Source organism: Bos grunniens, chromosome 16, assembly GCF_055505025.1.
Source record: "Bos grunniens cultivar Pamir isolate PY7600 chromosome 16, Bosgru_T2T1.0, whole genome shotgun sequence".
Classification (NCBI taxonomy): Eukaryota; Metazoa; Chordata; class Mammalia; order Artiodactyla; family Bovidae; genus Bos; species Bos grunniens.
This window is the reverse complement of record NC_141180.1, coordinates 54,666,962-54,682,880: the sequence shown is the minus strand read 5'-3', so window position 1 is coordinate 54,682,880 and position 15,919 is coordinate 54,666,962. Positions and strand designations below refer to the sequence as shown.

The 15,919-nt window shown below is 36.0% G+C and overlaps 1 protein-coding gene across 10 annotated transcripts in view; it reads left to right on the top strand.

Moving 5' to 3' along the window:
• The window catches only part of DISP1 (dispatched RND transporter family member 1), a 224,916-nt gene that overhangs the window by 123,066 nt on the left and 85,931 nt on the right, over window positions 1–15,919 (top strand). For 3 of the 10 annotated variants that reach the window (XM_086345229.1, XM_086345225.1, XM_086345220.1), the window contains exon 2: window positions 13,572–13,644. The exons of the other annotated variants lie outside the window; for them this stretch is intronic. The gene's annotated coding sequence lies outside the window, so the exon portion shown is untranslated. The remainder of the gene's footprint in view (window positions 1–13,571; window positions 13,645–15,919) is intronic. 10 annotated transcript variants of the gene reach the window in all.

Sequence of the window (15,919 nt, the reverse complement as noted above, 5' to 3'; positions counted from 1 at the left end):
GATCAAGATAAAATTAGTGAACTATGATCTCAATTGATCACAATATGATTCCAATTAGGTTAACTATGATCTTATTGTAAATAAGCTATTATCTCAACTAATTATATGAACAGAGAACTGAGGGGGAGCTGAAGTTAGGTGCTTTGTCTGGAGATTTGGGCAATAGCTCAAGGGAGATGTGGACCAAGAGAGGTTTTGGTTTGTTTTGTTATTTTAAAATGGGAAAAGTAAAAGCATGTTTGTAAACTGATGGGAATAGTCCACTAGAAAGAGAAAATTTTATGAGGAAAATGAAAATTGTTTGACAGTGTTCTTTAGTAGGTGAAAGGAATGGTATCTCGTACACATATGTCATGGTTAGCCCTAGATATGAGAACAGTTTACCTCCAGAAACAGAGGAGATGGCAGAAAATGAATTTGTGTAGGTGAGTAGCTGTGATGACAGGCAGCCTTGGAAGTTATCTTCTGATTGTTTGTGTAGTGAAATAGATACCCAGGTCATGAACCCAACATGAGGATAGAGAAGGATTTGTCAGAGGGATGAAGGGCCAAGAAAAGGTTTGAAATAGTCGTCTCTAAGAGAAAATACTAACAGTGACCAGAGACGAAAGATAGGTTTCGTACCAAGAATGAAAATTAATATTGACCCCAGACTTCTGGTGGCTCAGATGGTAAAAGTGTTTGCCTACAATGTGGGAGACCTGGGTTCGATCCCTGGGTCAGGAAGATTCCCCTGGAGAAGGAAATGGCAACCCACTCCAGTACTCTTGCCTGGAAAAATCCCATAGATGGAGGAGCCTGGTAGGCTACAGTCCATGGGGTCACAAAGAGTCAGACACGACTGAGCAACTTCACTTCACTTCAGACTTCTTGCTGCTGCTAAGTTGCTTTAGTCGTATCTGACTCTGTGCGACCCATAGATAGCAGCCCACCAGGCTCCCCCATCCCTGGGATTCTCAAGGCAAGAACACTGGAGTGGGTTGCCATTTCCCTCTCCAATGCATGAAAGTGAAAAGCAAAAGTGAAGTTGCTCAGTCGTGTCCGACTCTTAGCGACCCCGTGGACTATAGCCCACCAGGCTCCTCCATCCATGGGATTCTCCAGGCAAGAGTACTGGAGTGGGGTGCCATTGCCCTCTCCATCAGACTTCTTAACAGATGCCAAAAGGCTGTGGAATAATGTCTTCAAAGTACTGAGGAAAATATTTAAGAGTATGAGTGAAAAGAAGGCATTTTGAAATGTGGAAAGATTGAAGATATATACTATTCAAAGATTTTTGCCAAAAGAGCTACAAAAGCATATGTTTCAACTGGAAAGAAAGTGAACCCAGATGGAAAGTGTGAAATGCAAGAATCAATATGAGCGAAGAAAAATGGGTAAATATGTTGCTGTGTCTAAGTAAGCATTAATTGTAAACAGTAGGTTTTTTTTTTAAGTAAGTTTTAAAATGTAAAATTGTATATTTAAATATAACTACTAATACAATAACGTGAAGAATTTGGAACATAGCTTTTTATTTTATCAAGTACCTGAGTTACTGTGTTTTCCCTTTAGGATGAGAGAGAAAACAAAAGCTCCATAAGCTGGTTTTAAAGATCTTGTGTTATTTAGACTGGAAAGGAAAAAGAGTCTGTTTATTCCTTTCCCTAATCAGGGAAGATGAAGCTAATAGTTGTTGGACATTGGCTGAAAAATATTCTCATGTCCTTTAGATAAAGGCCTACACATCCTTAGAAATCACTTGAAACATGGAAGGTGTTGGATTACCTGCCATTGTGAAGTTTTTCGTCTCTTATTTTTCCAAAGCTAGAAAGTTATCTCCAAAATATATTTATGGGAGCCTTCCTAAGCCTCTGCTCTTAAGTGATCATTCAGTGTTTGGTCTGTTACATTGTAAGTCATTACTGAGCCATTTATTGTTATGTATATACTAACATGTTTTTAGACTTTTTCATTCTCAATTAACATTAGCATTCTTTTTAAATTGATTGATTTTTACTTTTGGCTGTGCTGGGTCTTTGATGCTGTGTGTGGGGTCTCTCCAGTTGTGGTGAGCAGGGGCGTACTTTCTAGTTGCAGGGTGCAGGCTTCTAACTGTGGCTTCTCTTGCTGTGGAGCACGGCCTCCAGGTGCACCAGCTTCAGTAGTTGAGCGTGAGGGCTCAGTACTTGTGGCCCATGGGCTGAGTTGCCCTGTGGCATCCGGGATCTTCCCAGACCAGGGATTGAACCAATGTCCCCTGCACTGCAAGGCAGTTCTTCACCACCGGACCACCAGGGAAGCCCAATACTAGCATTCTTGATGTTCAAAAGAGGCTAAAAGTTCATTTCTGAAGTCTTTTCTCTTATTATGGTACTTATATTAAATTTAGAAGGAATAATTTATCTTTAATTTATTCAGGAGCTCGTGTCCTAATAAAGTGATTTCTACTTATTATATTATTGGAATAGTTTATTAACCTTATTAAACTATATTTTACTATGTTACTAGAAAAATATAAAGTATACTCATGCTGTGAGTGATGTATGCTGGTAAATGCAAATCCTAATTTATGTTGAGGATGATCTTATTGACATTTTAGATGAGGATTTAATTGTTAATATTTCTAAAATAAAGAAATTAAATAGCTGCCATAAACCCTTTTAGGAACAAGTTGGAACATAAAAATGCAAAAATGGATTATGACATAGTAAGTGTTCTGTTGGGTTAACATTTTATTTTAGTATTAGTTGAATGATTTAAGAAAAATTTCTTCCCTTCAATGTTAATTCCAAATCAGGCTAGTATGAAATACATGTTAGTAATGCTCAGAATGGAAAATATACACCTGTGGTAGAAGAATATGTCATAGTAAATATGTTTATACAGCTGTGTGGTAATGTTAGTTATTACAGAGTACATTTACAGAATCATGTAATGAGACTCATTTTCAAACAACCATTAACTTCGGCATAGAAATAGCTAATTAAAGAATAACTTCATTTTTCAGATGCAGACTATATAAGCAGTATCTAGCATCACTGTAGCTATCTGCGAACTCTGAATGCATAAGTTTGATTATAAGTATATGTTAGCTAATTTCTGAGACATTACAGACTTCTATAAGACTATGTTTTATTTATAATTTATGTTTTCATTGAATATAATGCCTACTCTTAGTACCAGACTGAGTTTCCATTAAACTTTATTGCACTTACATGGACTCTTCTGTCATGCTTTAATAAAATTATAACATTGATTTAATTGGGTCTGTGTGAAAGCTTCTTTTAGCATTAATAATTCCATTTATTCCATGGGGTTATTAGTTTTGGATAACTTGTATGACTTCATTCAGATTTGTGCTAGAATATGAATAAATATTATTTAAAATTTAAGTAAGCATGAGTAAAAGCAAATTTTAAAATGTACTCATAGGACTTTGAGGATTTAAGAAATATTTGATTCAAAAGAGTGAGTAAAATGTTACCATTAAATATGTATTGCTATAGTGTTATCTATAGAAATATTTTATATGAAAAATTTAAAGGGCATTGAGTAGTTTCATCCTTTTGTCTAACTTCTGAGCAATTGTTGTGTGATCTGTGAAACTCCAGAGACAACAAGATGTAAGGTTTATTTTCTGCCCTCAAATATTTCAGTTTTCTTTTATCTGTAGAGAATACCAAGCATCAACTTGTAATTACTAGCACTTACTGTTTTTTTTATTTTATTTTATTTTTAAACTTTACATAATTGTATTAGTTTTGCCAAATATCAAAATGAATCCACCACAGGTATACATGTGTTCCCCATCCTGAACCCTCCTCCCTCCTCCCTCCCCATACCATCCCTCTGGGTTAGCACTTACTTTTTTAAAGCCTATTACGTGAGAAGAAGATATTGCAAATCTATTCAGCTTATACGTAATGGCATCTTTAATTAAACCCTTAACTCTTTTTACAGTAGATTCTCACTTATAAGAGGATCCCCTATCCCTTCTCCAGAGGATCTTCCTGACCCAGGAATCAAACAGGGGTCTCCTGATTATAGGTGGATTCTTTACCAGCTGAGCTACCAGGGAAGCCCTTATAAGAGGATAAGGAAAGAGAGTATAGTAAGTTCATTGTATATCCATTTCCACTTCTGGAAAAACCACTTCACAATGCTTTTGGGGGGTCAGAAGTTTTTGATTGTTTAAGGAATCTAATTTCTAAGAGAGATTTAGAGTCATGGGGTATTTGGTGTTGATTCAAGGTTAATTATGGAAGATTTAACCTCAGCTTTTTTCACAGCACCAAGCATAGTAACTAACCCATAGAACCCACTATGGTGGTACTTCACAAATATTTATTGAACTACTGAATGAATAAATAACCATTCATTAAGAAAATAGTAAAAATTTATTGGCAGAAAAAGAGAACCTCCTTGCAGAGGGTGAACAAAAGTGGCAGAATTGTGAAAGGGTTTGCTCGGTTGGACAAGAGATGAGGTCAGAATGAATGAGGAATCTGATTTATAGAGGGGCTAACATTAAATGGAGTAGCTTTAGTAAGAGAGTGGTAGATACTACATAAATGTCTGGTCTGAGGAGAATTCATTTGATTAGCTTTGTTAGTTCAGTCGCTCAGTCGTGTCCGACTCTTTGCGACCCCATGTATCGCAGCACGCCAGGCCCCCCTGTCCATCACCAACTCCCGGAGTTCACCCAGACTCATGTCCATTGAGTCAGTGATGCCATCCAGCCATCTCATTCTCTGTCGTCCCCTTCTCCTCCTGCCCCCAATCCCTCCCAGCATCAGAGCCTTTTTCAATGAGTCAGCTCTTCGCATGACGTGGCCAAAGTACTGGAGTTTCAGCTTTAGCATCATTCCTTCCAAAGAACACCCATCAGCTTTGTAGGATATAGTAAAAAGGGAAAGAAGCTAGAGCAGTGCTTCTCAAAGTTGGCGCCTCATCTAGCCGTTTCAGCATCCTCTAGGAGCTTGTTAGAAACGTAAATCTCAGGGCCCTAGCCTGAAACTGACAAATCAGGATCTGGTGGGGAGTGGGGAAGGGGAAGACCCAGTGATCTGTGTTTTAATGGATCTTCTAGAGAATTCTGATATCAGTAGGCTCATCAGGTAACAGCTAACAGTCATGAGATTAGGAATTCTATAAAAGAGATGACCACTGAGGTCATTTCCAACTGTAAACTGAATGATATAACAATTTGATGACCTAGTGTAGCTGTGCTGAAATTACTAATCGCTGAATGTACAGAGTTTTAAATGAAGTAGAGATGTTTGTACTTTGGTGCAGTAACCTCGGACTTTCATCACTGCTGGTGGAAGGACACTTGTCTGTTTAGCCAGTAGTAACTGAAGACTTATTTGTGAAGTATAATGTCAATTTTTTTATGTTATGGTGGGACCAAAACTAGCTCAGAGCAGAACAATACACTTCCATTTGCTGTGTTTATTCTCCTAAAAGGTAAACTTCTAAGTCAGAGAGGTCCTATGATGGACAGAGAATTAAAGGCAATTGGGTATTTTTAAACATTATTTCTTTTGAAATCAATAATCTAATGAACTTGCTTTCTCTGTACCAAGCATATGTCAGTGAAAAATAAAATCAGAAGACCATTTCCAAAATCAAAGACCATTTTCTCTTGGCCAGTGCTCAAGACCCTGGATGGATTTTTTTATTCTTTGACCTTTTCTTTTTCTTTCTTTCTTCCCCTCCTTTTTTTTTTTCCTTTCTTTAAGGATACTTGGGGATAATAGCTCTACTTTCTGTGATGTTATTGTACTACACTTTGTAAATGTATTGTATCCTGTTGTTTCTTGGTGTGCTTTGGAATACCTTTTCTTCTTCCTTAGAGTGTACTCCTCTTACAAAAAAGCTTCTTGGGGTGAGTTTCTTCTGGGAATGATATGTGAATGAATTTGCTAAATGAGTATGGATTGATGCATGTTAATTTCTGTTTCTGATTCAAGATAAACTTTTCTTGGAATGATATCACCATTAGTATATTGTATGTAGAGAACAAAGGGATTCAGGAAGAGATAAATCAGACACTATGGTTAGTGTTTTATGCCAATTAGCTCACTCATTTTCTTAAAATTATAACTATTTCAAGCTTATTATGAATTACACAGAAGTTATCACATTCATGTGATTGACATGCACAGTATGGTTATTTTTAATCAGAGCAAATAAAACATATTCTACTATGATTGTTTATGAATGTGTTAGTGCTCCTCTATTGTGATTCAAGATTCCATTGACATATTTTCATATATACACATTTATTTGTACTTTTTGTGTGAAAGTTACTTATTGAGAATCTCTTCTATGTTTGGCACCATACTGGGCACCGAGGTTCAGACAAAAGACACAGGAGAGTTCTGGTCAGGCTTGGTCCAAATGACCTGTTTCAACACCATCCTCCACATGGCAGTGGCCGAATATAAAAAGAACAAAAATGTCATAGCTGACTCAAAATCAAAACAAACATCTCAGATGACCTGAAAGTGATCAGAAATAGAAAGTTGTTGGTACGACCGGAACTGTTAGCCTGCCAAGCTCCTGGCCAGAAGGCAGAAGGTTGTTCAGCTGCTCCTCAGAAGATGGGAAAGGAGCCAAGCTTATTGCTTAAAGGAAGGAATGGAGTGAGGAGAACCCTTTCTCCCCAGCCTGATTTCCATTATTGTATCTGAAGCCTGAAAAGTTGCCAGCACTGCCAACTTTGGGAAACCATAGTGTTGTTAGAAGCTTTGAGTTAAATGGAGAAAGTAGGATAAAAGCACAGTTTAATGATCAGAAACTGAGTTATTTTGTCTGCTGGCTCTATATATCCCTAATATCACCGTAGAGGTGTAGTTTTTAAATGTTATCGTCTGGACTGTTTTAGAGCTAAGAATTGTACAAAATCAGGCTAGGAGAGGGAGCAAGTGCAAGCAACTGCAAAAACAATTGTCAGGAGAGGGGAAGAAAGGAAAACTGGGTTAAAACAAAATAAAAAATACTCCCATTAAAAAATGAGCCTGCAGTACCAAAAATACAAGTTTAAAACTCCCCCTCTGCCAAAAAAATTTTTTTAATTAGAGTTGAATTCACTACTATGCAATTTTAACGAAGGTTGTAAAATAAGTATGTTCAAAGAGCAGAGGAGGTAATATCTCAGATTTTCCAGAATTGCTGAAAGCTATGAGTCATCACATCAAAAGTGTACCCGGGTACTAAACAGGGTTGTTGTTGAGTCACTAAGTCGTGTCCGACTCTTTGTGACCCCATGGATTGTAGCCCTCCAGGCTTCTCCTGTCCATGGGATTTCTGGAAAGTTCATGGGATTTCCCAGGCAAGAATACTGGGGTGGGTGCCATCTCCTTCTCCAGGGGATCTTCCCGACCCAGGAATCAAACCCGAGTCTCCTGCATTGCAGCTGGATTCTTTACCCCTAAGCCACCACAGAAGCACCCCTTACCCCCACACTAAACAGGGTAAATAAAGCTAAATCCACATCAAGAAACAATAATAGTAGAACTACAGCAAACAAAGGAGAAAATACTAAAACAGTTGGGAGAAAAAGGCTTTACCTAAAGGGACTTAGTTAGACCTATACTAGGTTTCTCGTTGGTAACATAGATGCCAGAAGACAGAACTAACAGCTTCAAAGTTCTGTTAGAATAGATAGACTTTTGTATTCTGCTAAAGTATTATTCCAGAATGATAGCAAAATTAAGAAAATTTCAAGTGTATAAGAGTGTTCACTGTTCACCTAACCTCCTGAGAAGAAATGCTAAATTAAAGGTGCACTCAACAATCAGAAAAGTTATCCCCAGAGGAAGGGTGTGGGCACAAACACAAAACAGTCCTGAAGTTGATTAAATATGTCAGCAAGGTGTAGGAATCCTGTCTTTGAGAATGTATGTACATAATATATTAAACAAGAACATTAATTATCCTCACTACAAAAAAAATGTGCTATTATAACACTGTGAATATTCAATACATGTTATAGAAACCAGTTGTTTGGTAGACAGACGAGAGAATGATCTCTGTGAGGCAGAGCAGTCTAAAAAGAGAAAAGGAAATTTACCTGTACCTTGAAGAAATAGGTAGAATTCAGCTTTGTCAATGTCGTGGAGGTGAGCAGGGAGAGAGAAGGAGCAATATGAGCAAATTGTGTGTAAGTGATAAAGTTGAGAATAGTTTGGCTGGGCTTGAGAATTTATGTAAGAGCATGATTGGGAAGGTTCTTTTTAACCCTTTGGAACCCTTCTGGTAGGCAAGGGGGAATCTCTGTATTGAGAGTAATGGGATGGCATCGTTTTTAAAAAGTTGACTTTGTCTAGTCAAAAATCTAGTATTTGTACTCTATAAATGATCTATATACATTTCTTTAAGATTTAATAGTAATTGATTTAGTGGCTTTCCTTTTTTTTTTTTTCCGGTCAATTCTTTTTTCTCAAGCTGTGTTTTCTTTTTTCCTGATGATTAGGTTATTTGAAAGCCTCCATCTCTCTTATGTTATTTTAATGTACAGTTAAACCTATTTTTCATTTTGTCCCAAAGTTGATCTTTAGACTGAATAAATGCTCTCTAGGTAACAGTAAAGGTATCATAGTATCAGAGATTGTCTTCTCTAAACCAAAATCTCTTGCTGTTTCCAGTTTGAATTGTCTAGGAGACAAAAGGACTGGGAAAATGTGGATTTACATTTGTTTACATTTGTGGATTTACATCTGTTTCAAGTATTATGAGACTGTATAGAGCAAAGCTAAGGAACTCTTAAAAGGAAGGATGCCATTATCTGGTGCCTTTTTATTTCTTTGGCAGATGAAAGAGATTATTTTAATGAAGAAGTGAGGTGGTGATTGCCACCTCGAGAAGTAGTGAGGAGTGGGTGCATGGTGGCAGACAAGAGTTAGCACTCAATATGACCCTTGTCCATAGGTCAGAGGAGGCTGACTCCCATCTCTGGTAGTCCAGTAGTCCTCTGTTTTTCATAAGCTCTTACTAATGTGCTTTAATCAAGTTCCTGTGTGTTCACAATTACAATGAATGTTATGGGGTTACACAGAAAGTAGGCTGGAATTTCAAGAGGAACCATAGTGTACAGTTCAGTTCAGTTCAGTCGCTCAGTCGTGTCCGACTCTCTGTGACGCCATGAATCGCAGCACGCCAGGCCTCCCTGTCTATCACCAACTCCCGGAGTTCACCCAGACTCACGTCCATTGAGTCAGTGATGCCATCCAGCCATCTCATCCTCTGTCGTCCCCTTCTCCTCTTGCCCCCAATCCCTCCCAGCATCAGAGTCTTTTCCAATGAGTCAACTCTTTGCATGAGGTGGCCAAAGTACTGGAGTTTCAGCTTTAGCATCATTCCTTCCAAAGAAATCCCAGGGCTGATCTCCTTCAGAATGGACTGGTTGGATCTCCTTGCAGTCCAAGGGACTCTCAAGAGTCTTCTCCAACACCACAGTTTAAAAGCATCAATTCTTCGGCGCTCAGCTAGTGTACAGGAGTGCTTAATTATACCTCTGCAGTAACCGTAGATATGTGGAATGTTGTAGTTTCTTCATTTGTATTTTTTTCTCCTAATAAATTGTTTTTATTTATTAAACAAAGCAAATAAATTGTTTTTATTTATAAAAGCAAAGATTACCACGCTGTGTTAGGTTACAGCATGAAACACCTAACTTTTGTTCTGCCCTATCTATTTTCAGTGTTGTATTTTCTCTTTTTCCTCCAGTTTTCAATTTTCCTCTCACTGCCTCCATTTCTGCCTTGCTTGTTTTCATCCCCATTACTTGTGTGTGTCTTGAATTTATCACCCCAATACTATGGCCATTTTCCATTTCCCATGTTCCTTTTACCATTTGCCTTCTGTTACTCCTCTCTTTTATATCCGTTGGCTTTAGTTTCCTCATATGTTAAACTCTCTTTCTGTACAAGAGATTTCTCAAAGTTAATTATAGGAGGTTGACTCATGTATTAATCAAATTGTTCCTTTTAATTTTATTCTCAGAACTTATGAGGCAGTAGAAAATAAGAGGCAATCATACTATATTCCTAAGCTTCAGTAAACTTTTGTTGAACTTATTTGGTTATTTGAGGTTTCACTAAAGAATGTGAGCTAGAAAAATAGCAGAGTGATAGGAAAGTGCTTTCATGTCTGAGTATTGACATATGAGGTAGTGGGAGCAAGAATGAAGTATCGCCGCCATATGCAGTGACGTGATCTTGGGATACGAGACAGTGTGCAGGACTCAGCCCACAGAACTAGATTTTCATAGCAGGCATGCTAAAAACAGAAACACAATTGTACTTTAAAAAACTTCAAACTATACTTCAGAGTTTTAGAATAAAGTAAAAAATATTGACTGGAATTTAGAATGTTAAGATTTATTTTGATGTAAAAAACACTGCCCTCCAACCTTTCTCCTTGATTCTTTTTTTTTTTTTCCTCCTTGATTCTTGATCACTTGTATTCTCCTTAAAAACTTAGCTATGAAATAGTTTGAAGTGAAATATAAAATTAAGACTGAATCATTTTATAAAAAACATTAAGAGTCAAGCAAATACATTAATAGATTAAATTTGCTTTTCATGGATGAGATAATTTGCTTTCGCACGTTAGCTTATATGTATATATCTGTAAAGAGCAGAGAGAGCGGACATGTTACTCTTATATCCATATTATCTAAAATATGAACTTCCATGTTAGAGAGTTTATTTGAAAAAGAAGTTGGTTCATAGCATATTAAAACTACCTGAACTATATTCTCTTTATTTGCTTAGCACAAGATTTTACCCTAGCTGGTTTTCCTTTGCCTCTTTTCCTCTACTTTTATTTAAAAAAAAAAAAAAATCACTTGTCTTAAAAAAAAAAGTGACACCAAGATGTTAGCATTAAACATTTAGTATAAAAGTAGATGAAAAATAAAATAGGAATCTTTTCTTAGTATTCATCTTAGAGATAACTTTTATGAAATTTGAAATTCAAACATTCCAGAGCCAAGGAGAGATAACTTGTTTTATTCCCAAATTCATACTTGAAATGAAAGTAGTTTATTTTTTAAAAATTCTAAACAAAAAAATGGATATGGTCTGCTCGTATAACTAATACTATTACATGTTTCTCTTACTCATGTCAGTATAGGCTTACTCTGATGCCAGCTGATCCAGAGAAAATCATTAAAATCTTTGGGCTGTTATAAAATTCTTTGGTCTTCTATTTGAAGTTAGTTTTGATCAAAGGGACCAGTATTTAATTTTTTTAAAGGAACTTTTAAAAAATAAAAACTCTTCTAGGGAGACTTCGGCATATCCACAGTGAAACCTTTCATGTATACTAGTACCAGAAAACAGAAATAAATGTGTATTTCTATATACAAACTTAGTTGATTTCAAAATGTATTATACCAATGAGATATTAGTTTTATGCTCTGAAGTTGGGATCAGAAAAAAAGTATTTTTCTTGTGACCTGGTGAAATCTGTGCATTATTATTAATTTGGATTCGAGTTTCCTTTGGACTAGTTCAAGGGGCTTTGCCCTCAAAGATAAGATAACATGAACACCAGGACCTTACCTCCTTTTTCAATCTTCTCACCTCCCCACTTTTTTTCACTCACCCTCTTGGCAAGGATACAGAGTTATTTATCACTGTGAGAATAAGCACTGCCAATATTGTTGCCCTCTTAGGAGGTATAATGACAGAGCTTGTAAAATTTAATCTCTGACAGTGTCAAAAAATATATATAAGGAAGTTTAGATCATAGTAGCAAAGACTGAGTATCTTTCATATACTCCTGGATATATAAAATCTGAGTTTAGCTCTAGCTGTCCTGGATACTGTTTAAATACTAATTGTCAAGTATGTATCAAAAGTAACCATCATTGCAAATAATCAGAGATTAAAAAAAGCAGTTATTTCCAAAAGTTGGGCTTTTTTGATCTAAGCAAAAGATGTATCTTAGCTTTATGCAAGATTAGGGATCATTTTAGAAATTTCTGTTACACTTGTTGCTCTATAGAGGATCTGAGTTGGATCCTTGATGCTGGGTTTGACTTGTTGCAAAGCCAACAGGGTGTGGATGCATATTACTAAGGCATTCCGCTTGGCAAAGAAAGGGATGAGCACGGCATGGCCTAATGTCCCAAAGGGATGGTGAGGGGGAGTGTGTGATGTTCCTTCACTGTGACTGACGGCCGTGCTGACAGTGTACTATGTAAAGAACTGTGACTTGAGGCTATTAGGTAAAACACATACTTAGCAATTCTTGGTCATTGACTGAGATATCCAGGAAAGCAGTCTGTTGGGTGACTAACAAGGTGGATGCCATAATTTAGAAATAAAACAAAGAACTATTTAGTTCAGTTTCTCTGACTCTTCAGTTTTTTTCATCCTTCATTCTCCTGAAGTATGACACTTCCGTTGACAGTTCTTTGTGAAGTCTAAATACTGAAAAATAACATTGATAAATTGGTAAATATTGATAAATATCACTTCTCTGTTTCTTTTTAAGGCAGAGGTTGTCTTGGTGGTATTCTGTTGTTAACATAACTTGGAACTCAGATACAGTGATCTGCTTAGTAAATAATGTACTTTCTTGATGTCAGTAATTGTGTAAGTTTATTTCGTTGCTGCTGTTGCTTTGTATTCAGAGTAATGGAATTCCTATCTCCTTTGGTGTTTCTTTGCAAAGGCAATGCTTGAACCTATGCTTGTTACGTATCTGTCATGGTAATTTTTAATATACAATTAGGTTTTGAGTTTTATTATAAAGAAATAAAAATATTTAAATTTGCTTTAAATATTTTTTCCCTATGTTTTTGTCAGAAGTTTTGTGATCTTGAATTATATGAGTACCTGGAACAAGTTAGCAAAGAAAGTTGTGGGCTTGTCTTCTCTCAAGATGTTTAAGGTTAAGGATGCCTCAACTGGCTTGTTTTGTCCATCCCCAGTTATAGTATCTTAAGTTTTGGGGGATGCCAGAATCTAATGATACATGTCACAGCCCACACATGCTGGTTTGGTATGGGCATTGGACAGTTGTCTTGTTGTGTCCACACTTCCCAACACTGGAGCTGGAGAATTTACCAGTACATACCCAGGAGGTCTGTTCTGGCTGACAGCCCAGAAAGGTCTACCATTCAGGGATGGTAATGACCATCTAGAGCGTGCTTATACTTTCTTCATTTGAGGTTATATGAATGTGCCAAAGATGCCTTGTTCTTGAGGAGCACCAGTCATGGTGATGATTTTTGTTTTAATGTTTTTAAAGTAGCATTTGTCATGCTATTAATAAGTTACTATGTTAAATACATTAAGATAACCTTTTACTAGGATAGAAACAGAGGGAATATTTCCTAACTCATTCTATGAGGCAAGCATTATCTTAATACTGAAACCTGATAAAGATATTACAAAAAGAAAACTACAGATCAGTATCTCTTGACATAGATGAAAAAAAAATTCAATGAATTATTAGCAAATTAAATCCAATAATGTAGAGAATTAGAGTTGACCCTTGAACAACATGGGGTTTAGGAGCCCCAACACCCTGTGAGTGGAAAATCATGTATAACTTTTGACTTCCCCCAGACTTAACCAGTGACAGCCTGCAGTTGACCAGAAGCCTTACGAATAACATGAAGAGTCAGTTAACACTCATTTGGTATGTTATTTGTATTATATTCGTATTCTTATAATAAAGTCAGCTAGAGAAAATAAAATATTATTAAGAAAAATCATGAGGAAAATACATTTTCCTACATTACTATATTTATTGATACTGTAAATTTACCTTGTCTGTTTACAAGATGAATTACCTTTCAGTACTTACATCAGTGTTGGTGTATATGTTACAAAACACTGTAGATGTTATGCACGTTAATAATACTAGAAATAAAAAATAACATGGGAAAAAGAGATAACCTTTTATTGTCCATAATAACTAATTCTAGATTCTAATATAACCCATTTACAAATGTGTTCTTTCAGCCACATCTATATTTTGAATCTGACTGCACTGCTATATGGAGTATTTTAGTATTCTAGTATATGTCTCATATTCTTACAGTCTTATAGAAATAAGTATTCTTACTCCTTTCCCACTTGTTATTACATTATATCTAATATTTTTAGTCATCTCACAGAATTTTATTTCATGTAGATGACTTTTTGAAGCCACACATAGCCTGAGTTTCATAATTTTGAACTGCTTGAAGTGAATAACTAATGTGTGTGCTTTCATCGTATGAAACAACTCCTGCTGCTTTTGTGAAATATCTAACCGTAATAAATATCTTCTGTTTTAGAGTTTGGGTAGTTTAGGGTTCTTTCCTTGCCAAAAATAATATTGCCACATGTTACAAATAGTATAAGTAAATAAAATAGGATTAGAATTTTCATTTACTTTCTCCCGTACAATTTCATTTTATATCAGAGAATGCAGTGTGTCATAGTGGTACTTGATCAAAGCCTTTCATAACGACGATAGGTATTTGTACGCAAGTGACGCATATTTTCCAATAAACTCTGACTTTTGGAAAATTAACTTTCCTGTATTTTTATTTCATGACATAAGGAAAGTTAGTGTCATGTTCTCCATCAATATTAGAAGTCTAACTTACAGAAAAATTTCAGTTTATTGGTCATAATTCTTCCTAACATATGCATACTGCATTCATTTTTAGATTCACTTCAGGTTTAGTAACAATACAGCTGTAACCATTATAATAATGTTCTAATTAGATTATAGTTAAGACACACTAATCTTCATTCTAGGAGTATATTTCATGTTAGGGGCATCTGTGGTAAAAGTAAAATATCTTATTTTGAAATCCTATATTGCAAACCAGAAATATTTTGGAACCTCTCCAGAGCCCGTGACTGCTCTGTGCTTTGCTTCTAAATCATCACACATCACAAGATTATATTCTCAGATGATCTGCAGTCTCGTTATTTTGTTATGGCTGAAATGATCCAGCTTGTTTTTTATATAAAACTATCAAATCTGAGCCTTCTCTCCTCCTCTAAAATATGAAACATTCTTTATGCCTTGTGTGGGAGAAAGGCTCTCAGGCAGCATGCTGTTTATGCTGCTCATGTCAAGACAAGATATTGACCAGAATACCAACGTGAAACCTACAATAAACTAACCTGCTTGAGTTATTTTTCACATTTAAAAAGTTCTTTTTAATAGTAATTTTTTTTTATCTTAGGAGAGCTGAAATGTTTGCCAAATTTTTTTTGTATTGTGTAGTAAGGTATTTTTTCTTCACAGAACAAAGACCTACATTTTCTCTGAAAGTTATTAATCTCTGTGCTTTTTGCTTAAGATATATTTTCCAGCTTCTGATCTTCATTAAAAATTTTGGTAGTGTATGGATTGATAAGTAAATTTCATTCTGGATGACCAAAATGCTCTCTGGATTGTTGAGAAAATGCATATGATTACCTAGTTTCTAATCCAATTAAGCAAAGGACGTAATGAATACAAAGATTTCTCAGATTAATTAATGCTTGTTTCCAAGGCATTTTATCACAGAAGTTGTATTTGCTACAGTAAGATCAGTCGGCAGTTAAACAGAAAGTCTACTGTTCATTAAATTGAATGGCTCGCTGCGGGGGAAAACTCATTTATTTTCATTCCTTAAAAATATTTTTTGCTAATGCCAAGGAGAATCTTACCTTAGAAACAAGACAAAAAGAAATTTAAAACTTGTCCAGGAATAAGCTTGCATCTTAGCTTCTGGAGTGACCTCTACTGGTTTGGAGAACAGGGTGAGAAGCCAGTTACTGACATCTCTGAGTATTTAGCAGAAGTTTAGTACTCAGAGTTTAAAAGTAGAGAACAGTGCAGCATGTCGCAATCATATTAAAATATATTGAATCTTGGCTATTGTTTCTTTCCTACAACCTCAGTGGACGTGGTCCTTGGGGCTCAT